Below are 9,872 nucleotides of genomic sequence, written 5' to 3' on the forward strand. Positions count from 1 at the left end.
TGATCCGCATGAACGTCTTCCTCTGGAAATGCCGAGAGAGTTATGCAAAATTTATTAAGCAGGGTCTTATAGCATTTTCTCTTTGAATCGCTCATTTCACAGAGAAGTGAGCTGACATTTACATAAAACAGTCGTTTCAGAAACCGCTCGAGTTCAGTGCAGCGGATTCATCGTCCTGCGCTCACACGCAAAGAAATGTGTACCACTGAAAGTTCTGGTGGAAATATTTATTATTAAAGTCGGAGATAATCGACCGCTGGTAGATCGAGTCAAGCGGCAAAGCACTGAACATCACACAGAGGTTTGATATCAAAGAGCAAACACCTGATCAACGACATGACAAACAGTATGAGCAATAGGAACTATTCCATGTGTGAGAAGATCTTCAGCTCACACACAATCTGAAAGCTTAATCAGGGTCTGGTGTTTCCATCAGAGCTGCACTCAGAGGTGCCAAAACATTTAGACTAATGCAGCAGTGGATAACGCGGGAATGTGGGATCTTCTCATAAACACTGTGAACATCATTGTGAAGTTCATCTGATGATCTGCGGCTTGTGTAAACTCAGAGGACTGCGAGAGATCAGCAGGAGACGGTGTTACATCATGGGCTGAATAAATGAGACCGGGCCACAATGGAGTATAAGTGCTTATAACTCTCTCTCTCTCTCTCTCTCTCTCTCTCTCTCTCTCTGTATAAATCTCTGATATCTCTTTCATCTTCTCACACTTCTGGGAGAAGGAGTGGAGCCAAGCTTCATTCATTACAGTTCAGTAAGTATGAAAGTAAGTTGTTTCTATAGTTGTGTCTATAACTAGCTTGAAACTTTACCATAGCATTCAATATATTTAGCTAGCTTGATAGCTAGCTAGCTAGCAAGATAGATAGGTAGAGAATGCTAGCTAGCATATTCACAGCAAAGATTTGTTGTTTTTTTGCTAATCTCTCTGTCGCTCTCTCTCTCAATCTACCCATCTAACTATCTATCTTTAAGTATTAAATCGTCATAAAACTTCCAAATGAAAACTTAGATACAAGAATGAATTACAATTGTGCAAGCATTTCAGCTAGTTTATTCTAGTTAGCTAGCTAGTGCTAAGCTACATAGATAGAACACTACTCACTAGTTTTTTCTAGTTAGCTGATGCCGTCACTATGTTTTAATATTTTTGTCTGTGTTTCATTTCCTTCGGCAAATTCATAGCTGTCATGCTAATACGCTAGTTTAGCTTTTCTAAAGAAACCTTGAATAACACATTACTGTAGCGACACCAATCTGTGACCCTGATCTGTATGTGACAGGAACGGAGTAAAAGAGAATTAAACAGAATGATCATAATTTAAAATAGAGATACAGAGGTTTCGTGTTTTTTTGTTGTTGTTTTTTTTGGCATTTGAAAAATAGATCATTGGAAAGCATGAGCACACACGATGAGTTCCTGATGCTGATGATGTCGTTGTTACCTACAATTTGTAGGTCAATCCACCAAATATTGAATGTAAAGAAAGCGTGTGTGTGTGTGTGTGTGTGTGTGTGTGTGTGTGTGAGAGAGAGAGAGAGAGAGAGATTATGAGACTTTAAAGGTCCATTAGCGATGCTGGTATCAGTCACATTATTGTAGAAGAGTGAAAAGAAGCTCATTAGGATGTAAAAGCAGAGGATTTGATCCAGACCGCTGGAAGATCTCCGGGTTTTTCTTCACGGCTCTGAGGAACACGATCGTTCCTTTTTAGGACACGGTTCATGCTGCTGGAATTTTAGGGGGATTAAATTTACCAGGGTGTTACTGAAAGATGAGCTGTCTCATGAGCTGCAAACACACACACACACATTCTGTGTCATCATCACAGACCCTCCGTCCACAAACTCGCCTCACATCCAAGCCCTGATGGCGTCTCATAGAATAAACAGAAAGTGTGACATTCTGCTCATAACCATTCCGTGACCTTGTCATCGCTTCTTCACTCGCTTTAAACGCTTTCCAACGTCGTGTTCTCATAACACTCTGTAATGATGCTGTCTGTTCAGCTCCTAATATGGCAAAGGTGAAGGCATCAGTGCTGCGGAGCGAACGTTCACCCTGAACAAGCAGAAACAGTGTTAGACCTGCTCATGGAACTCCAGGAACTCAGGGAGATCTTTCTTGCTTTTAGAAGATTCAGTTCACACGCACACACACACAGACACACACAGACACACACACACACACACACACACACACACACACACACACACACACACACACACACACACACACACACACACACACACACACAGGACACATGATGTTATGTGGGCAGACTTCGGAAATAATGAAAGATTGATCCGAATCTTTTGATCCGAATCGTTTGATCCGAATCTTTTGATCCGAATCTTCTAACATTCTGACCAGCGAACCGATTTCTTTGTCTAACTACAGCTGAATTTGTTCATGTAATCTTTCTCTGTCATGTGATTTGGGGCTCTTTCACATTCAGTCATTCATTGAACCTTTTTTCAGACACTGGATATGACATCAAAGCATTTAATTGACACCATGTGGAGAAGCTGGAGGGAGGATGTCTTGTTACGGGCAGAAATCCATTTGTTGCATGTTGCATACTCACTTTCTAGAACTATTGATTTACACCTAGAAGCTGGAGGTGCTTTTAATAAGGCTAAAAAAAATCCCTGGCTTTCTTACAGTAATTGGCCATACAGGAAGAAGTAAAAGAAGAAGAGGAGGACGTAACCCATGGCAACGCGACGGAGAATGGCGTCATTTGGCATCACCTTAAAATCAGAAACAGCAGGGAGCAGAGATAGAGAGAGAGAGAGAGAGCGAGAGAGAAAGAGAGAGAGAGAGAGAGAGAGAGAGAGAGAGAGAGAGAGAGAGAGAGAGAGATAAAGAGCGATAGAGAGAAAGAGAGAGAGAGAGAGACAGAGAGAGAGAGAGAGAGAGAGATAAAGAGCGATAGAGAGAGAGAGAGAGAGAGAGAGACAGAGAGAGAGTCAGAGAGATAAAGAGCGATAGAGAGAGAGAGAGAGAGAGAGAGAGAGAGAAAGAGCGAGAGAGAGAGAGACAGAGAGAGAGAGACAGAGAGAGAGAGAGACAGAAAGAGAGAGAGAGATAAAGAGCGATAGAGAGAGACAGAGAGACAGAGAGACAGAGAGAGAGAGAGAGAGATAAAGAGAGATAAAGAGAGAGACAGAGAGATAAAGAGCGATAGAGAGAGAGAGAGAGAGAGAGAGAGAGAGAGAGAGAGAGAGAGAGAGAGAGAGAGAGAGAGAGAGAGTCAGAGAGATAAAGAGCGATAGAGAGAGAGAGAGAGAGAGAGAGAGAGAGAGAGAGAGAGAGAGAGAGAAAGAGCGAGAGAGAGAGAGACAGAGAGAGAGAGACAGAGAGAGAGAGAGACAGAGAGAAAGAGAGAGAGAGATAAAGAGCGATAGAGAGAGACAGAGAGACAGAGAGACAGAGAGAGACAGAGAGAGAGAGAGAGAGATAAAGAGAGATAAAGAAAGATAAAGAGCGATAGAGAGAGAGAGAGAGAGAGAGAGAGAGAGAGAGAGAGATAAAGAGCGATAGAGAGAGACAGAGAGACAGAGAGAGACAGAGAGAGAGAGAGAGAGAGATAAAGAGAGAGACAGAGAGATAAAGAGCGATAGAGAGAGAGAGAGAGAGAGAGAGAGAGAGAGAGAGAGAGAGACAGAGAGCGAGAGAGCACTCAGTTGTATCTGTTTAAATAAATCATCTCGTCTTTAATCCCTGTGTGCTGTAACATCATCTCTATTACAATGTAAATACTCAGTTATACAGAAAATAATCAGGCTTTAAACAGACTTAAAGTTAAAGGCACTGACTGGAGACTCTGGGATATTTAGATCATCACCATCTGACCAATCAGAATGGAGAATTGTGATGTAAGATAAATAAAGAAAGGCAGCGTGAAGTAAACTTAAGTAGAAACTTTTTCTCCTGCTGGTTTTTTTTTTCAGACCCAGTGGATTAATACGACCTGAAGCTTCTCTGTGGGATGAGTGACAGCCGTGTGAACGAGGGATTGACCAGAGAAGTCACATCATGTAAGAGGTTACAGTCGTCCACGTGGAACGTTCGTAAGCATCGATTACTGACAAAACAAAAAGAGAAAGTTTCAGAGTTTCTTCTTCTTCTTTCTCTTCCATGTAAACAGAACAGACGTGACATTAAATATTCACCTCACACTAACAGCCCGATCTTTCAGCACGACATTAAACTTTCATGTCCCGGCTTGTGCTTTCATCACAGTTTGATATCACATCATCACGTTATACTGGATCTCTGTCGTGTGTAAACTTTATGTACTGTAGGACGTACTGTACGGATCTAAGGCACGTGGTGTATGTTTGGGCTCCGAGATGACAGGCTCAGTAGGGATTATTATTTATTTATTTAGTTCTTTTTACCATCTGAAACACTGCGAGTTCAGTGCTGCCTGACGGTTCCCTGACGGTGCGGTTGATAAGATGCAGAACGCAGCAGCTGATAAATTCTCCATGTTGACCTACTTGATGGATGGAATAATTAAAGCTGCTATTTTTACTGATGAATTATTTATCATACTGTAGTATATCAGCTGGCAGCCGACGGCTCAGGAGGGCACGAGGGAAAAAAGACAGAACAATTGCTTTATTTTTATTTTCTAACCCGAAGGCTAATATTGTAGGACCACGTTGTCATGATGAAAGACGTCGCGGGTTTGACGTTTCACACCTGCCATTTCTTGACATCCGTTCTTTACGCATTTATTTTTTAACGAGATTACGTCCTTTTTAGTTCACTAAATAAATGTTCAGCAAAAGCACCTGACATTTTGCAGTGTTGTTGTAGAGATATTCGTTACTCCATTTTAGACTTTACAATCTATTATTTAGAGCATCAGAGTCTTTACCGTGAGTTTGTAAACATGGCGACGTGTGTTGTTTCAGAGTCCAGTGGAAGCGGTGACGAATTTAACGAAGGTATAAGACTGTCGTTAGCTACAGAAAGCATCCAGTGGGACTGCAGAGTGGACTAGAGCGGGGACTAGAGAACGGATTAAGGACAGCACTAGAGCATGTACCTGGGGTAGACTAAGGAATGGACTAGACAAGAAACTGAGGAATGAAATAAAAAAAAAACTAAAAGGAAGGACTATGGGCATGGATTAGAGGATGAAATAAAAGAGGGATTATTGGATTAAAAATAGTTTTGGCCTAGACTTATTGATGGGTTTAGTGATGGACTACAGCATAGAATTAGGGGCTTTTTACACCTGGTCACTTCACATGTTTTCTGTGATCAGATAGCTATCCGACGGTAAAAAGACCAGGTCTAAATGCCCTCCGAAACGTTTTGGAGACGAATATAAATCCGACGGTACAAACCCCTTCAGGAGGTGGTCTGGGACGTGTTTCAGATGAAACTGGACAGGTGTAAATGAATGTGGTTGTTCAAGCCACATACGTCAGCGCTAAACTCCTCCCAAACGGAAGAACGTCACTCAGGTGATCTTTCACCCAGGCGTCTCGTCGGGTCTTACAGTAAAATGCGCTGCTGCTGCCAGCGAAAACGCAGCAAACAGTAAACGCTGTTTTTTTGTAGCATAAACGTCGTAACCAGTTTTTTCGTCTTCTTTTTGATCGCGTTCTGAAAACCGCACACACCAAAGTGTGTTCTGTTTCAATTACCCCAGAAATGAGGTAAAATATATTCACATTTTGAGGCGGGAGTAGAAAGATCGGATTGATATCCGATTCGCCGAGACGCATTTATGTGGCCTAATGTAAATGGATCAGTTTTAACAAATCAGATAGCTATCGGATCAGAGACAACACATGAAGTGACCAGGGGTAAAAAGGCCCTAAGATGTAGACTAAGGGGTTGAATATGATGGACTAGAGGGTTAGAGGATGTTTGTTATGGACAGTTGATTTCTCCTTCAGATAAATGCAGACACGGGTTTAATACCATCATCATAATGTAATAAAAATGTGCCTTCACTTTCCCAAAAGGAAATAAACCTGGTCCTGTTCTGACTGTACCAAAATCTGATCCACAATATTCTGAGTGTTTACATCTGATCTGACAACTGAAGTGTCTGGGACACAGTTACAGTAAAACCTCATTGGTTTTCGACGCTGCTGTGGATGCGGCTCTTGAGGAAAAAAAGGCAAAGTCGGTCAAAGTCAGTCAGTAATCATCTCACTCTTCATCACTGAGCCTTGTGAACATGTCACGTGTCATCACATCATGGAGCTCATGGAGCTCTGCACATGGTAAACCTTTGCCTTCATTAGTCTTTCATATAGAACCTGGATGCATTTAATAAATATCTAACACAGAATATTGGTGTAATTGGTTGCTAAGAGATCAAACTTCCCTCTGACAGCAAAGTAACATCACCAAATAAGGGCCGTGAGAAGTTTAGCCTAAAGCCAACAAACATGGATGTATTATCAAAATATACGTTTTTTTCAGGGACCCACAAAGTGTTTGGTTTTAAATTGTAAAAATTCAGACTAATTATTCAAGATAGAAACATTCATTTTCTACCGCTTATCCGAACTACCTCGGGTCACGGGGAGCCTGTGCCTATCTCAGGCGTCATCGGGCGTCAAGGCAGGATACACCCTGGACGGAGTGCCAACCCATCACAGGGCACACACACACACACACACACACTCTCATTCACTCACACAATCACACACTACGGACAATTTTTCCAGAGATGCCAATCAACCTACCATGCATGTCTTTGGACCGGGGGAGGAAACCGGAGTACCCGGAGGAAACCCCCGAGGCACGGGGAGAACATGCAAACTCCACACACACAAGGTGGAGGCGGGAATCGAACCCCCAACCCTGGAGGTGTGAGGCGAACGTGCTAACAACTAAGCCACCGTGCCCACAAGATAGAAATATATTGGGTTTCTAAAACGACTGAAGGTTTAAGCAGATCGTCACTCGGTGGGGTAAGTCATGTTGTCATCCACATTTAAACACTTACTAGATGTTAGCTAGCATGAAAAGATAACGGTTGCATCTGTAATTGCGCAGGTGAGAAACTGAGCTTTCAGCACCTGGAATCTTTATTTAGTTTATCACAGGAAGCACATGTCACTCGCCTGCAGTAAAAGTGCTCTGTAATTACACATGTTCACACTAACAGCAGCACTAATCTACAGAAATCACCTTTATTTCTCTTTCTGCTGTGTTTCAAATCACAAGAAACTTTATAAAGCAGAATTCGATGGGGTTTTCACACAGAGAACGTTGCTGGTGTTTTATCAGATTATCTCAGAAGAAACAAGTCATCAGAATGGTCACTGAAAAATGGGAGTAACATTATTACATCATGAAATCTGAGAGCCAATCACGTTTCAGTATGCAATTCTATTAAACTTGTTATTTATCTGATGGATTTTTCGTGTGTAAACGCAATTTGTTAAGTTTTATGGTTTTCAAACCGAGTTTTGAGTGACTTTAATCAGCTCTATGTGACTGAAGGAGCTCATTAGCCTAATTACCTCCTGATTTTACTCCAGTTTTCAGTTCATGTTGTTAATGATCGTGACCAAGAGCTGCTGCTGCTGCTAATTTGTTGGTTAATCACCATTGTCTTATTTTTCAATACGCTGAAAACCCATTAATCAGATCTCAAGCTGAACTCTCACACTAATGTCACTTAAGATCACTGTGTCCTGTTGTTATAACTGATTGTATTAAAACTAGATCAGGAGCAATCAGTATCTACAGTCAGTATCTACAGTCAGTGTCTACAATCAGTGTCTACAGTCAGTATCTACAGTCAGTGTCTACAGTCAGTATCTAGTCAGTATCTACAGTCAGTGTCTACAGTCAGTATCTAGTCAGTATCTACAGTCAGTATCTACAGTCAGTGTCTACAATCAGTGTCTACAGTCAGTATCTACAGTCAGTATCTACAGTCAGTGTCTACAGTCAGTATCTAGTCAGTATCTACAGTCAGTATCTACAGTCAGTGTCTACAATCAGTGTCTACAGTCAGTATCTACAGTCAGTGTCTACAGTCAGTGTCTACAGTCAGTATCTAGTCAGTATCTACAGTCAGTATCTACAGTCAGTGTCTACAATCAGTGTCTACAGTCAGTATCTACAGTCAGTGTCTACAGTCAGTGTCTACAGTCAGTATCTAGTCAGTATCTACAGTCAGTATCTAGTCAGTGTCTACAGTCAGTATCTACAGTCAGTGTCTACAGTCAGTATCTACAGTCAGTGTCTACAGTCAGTGTCTACAGTCAGTATCTAGTCAGTGTCTACAGTCAGTATCTACAGTCAGTGTCTACAATCAGTGTCTACAGTCAGTATCTACAGTCAGTATCTACAGTCAGTGTCTACAGTCAGTGTCTACAGTCAGTATCTACGGTCAGTGTCTACGGTCAGTATCTTCAGTCAGTGTCTACAGTCAATATCTATGGTCAGTGTCTACAGTCAGTGTCTACAATCAGTGTCTACAGTCAGTATCTACAGTCAGTATCTACAATCAGTGTCTACAGTCAGTGTCTACAGTCAGTGTCTAAAATCAGTATCTACAGTCAGTATCTACAATCAGTGTCTACAGTCAGTGTCTAAAATCAGTATCTACAGTCAGTATCTACAATCAGTATCTACAATCAGTGTCTAAAATCAGTATCTACAGTCAGTATCTACAGTCAGTATCTACAGTCAGTATCTACATTCAGTGTCTACAGTCAGTATCTACAGTCAGTGTATACAGTCAGTATCTACAGTCAGTGTCTACAGTCAGTATCTACGGTCAGTGTCTACAGTCAGTGTCTACAATCAGTGTCTACAGTCAGTGTCTAAAATCAGTGTCTACAGTCAGTGTCCACAGTCAGTGTCTACAGTCAGTGTCTAAAATCAGTGTCTACAGTCAGTGTCCACAGTCAGTATCTACAGTCAGTATCTACATTCAGTGTCTACAGTCAGTATCTACAGTCAGTGTATACAGTCAGTATCTACGGTCAGTATCTTCAGTCAGTGTCTACAGTCAGTATCTACGGTCAGTGTCTACAGTCAGTGTCTACAATCAGTGTCTACAGTCAGTGTCTAAAATCAGTGTCTACAGTCAGTGTCCACAGTCAGTGTCTACAGTCAGTGTCTAAAATCAGTGTCTACAGTCAGTGTCTATGGTCAGTATCTACGGTCAGTGTCTACAGTCAGTGTCTACAATCAGTGTCTACAGTCAGTATCTACAGTCAGTATCTACAATCAGTGTCTACAGTCAGTGTCTACAGTCAGTGTCTACAGTCAGTATCTACGGTCAGTGTCTACAGTCAGTTTCTACAATCAGTGTCTACAGTCAGTATCTACAGTCAGTGTCTACAGTCAGTGTCTAAAATCAGTGTCTGCAGTCAGTGTCTAAAATCAGTGTCTACAGTCAGTGTCCACAGTCAGTGTCTAAAATCAGTGTCTACAGTCAGTGTCCACAGTCAGTGTCTACAGTCAGTATCTACAATCAGTGTCTACAGTCAGTGTCTACAGTCAGTATCTACAATCAGTGTCTACAGTCAGTGTCTACAGTCAGTATCTACAGTCAGTAACTAGTCAGTATCTACAGTCAGTATCTACAGTCAGTATCTAGTCAGTGTCTACAGTCAGTATCTACAGTCAGTATCTACAATCAGTGTCTACAGTCAGTGTCTACAGTCAGTGTCTACGGTCAGTGTCTACAGTCAGTTTCTACAATCAGTGTCTACAGTCAGTATCTACAGTCAGTGTCTACAGTCAGTGTCTAAAATCAGTGTCTGCAGTCAGTGTCTAAAATCAGTGTCTACAGTCAGTGTCCACAGTCAGTGTCTAAAATCAGTGTCTACAGTCAGTGTCCACAG

At 41.7% G+C, this 9,872-nt stretch overlaps 1 long non-coding RNA gene across 1 annotated transcript in view; it reads left to right on the top strand.

The window, feature by feature from the left end:
- Positions 1 to 393: 393 nt before the first annotated feature.
- Positions 394 to 9,872, top strand: part of LOC132854412 (uncharacterized) — a 15,227-nt gene continuing 5,748 nt past the window's right edge. The window contains exons 1-2 of the long non-coding RNA XR_009649250.1: positions 394 to 774; positions 3,978 to 4,097. This is a non-coding gene — a long non-coding RNA (uncharacterized LOC132854412). The remainder of the gene's footprint in view (positions 775 to 3,977; positions 4,098 to 9,872) is intronic.

Source organism: Tachysurus vachellii, chromosome 12 (genome assembly GCF_030014155.1).
Source record: "Tachysurus vachellii isolate PV-2020 chromosome 12, HZAU_Pvac_v1, whole genome shotgun sequence".
In the NCBI taxonomy this organism is placed as follows: Eukaryota; Metazoa; Chordata; class Actinopteri; order Siluriformes; family Bagridae; genus Tachysurus; species Tachysurus vachellii.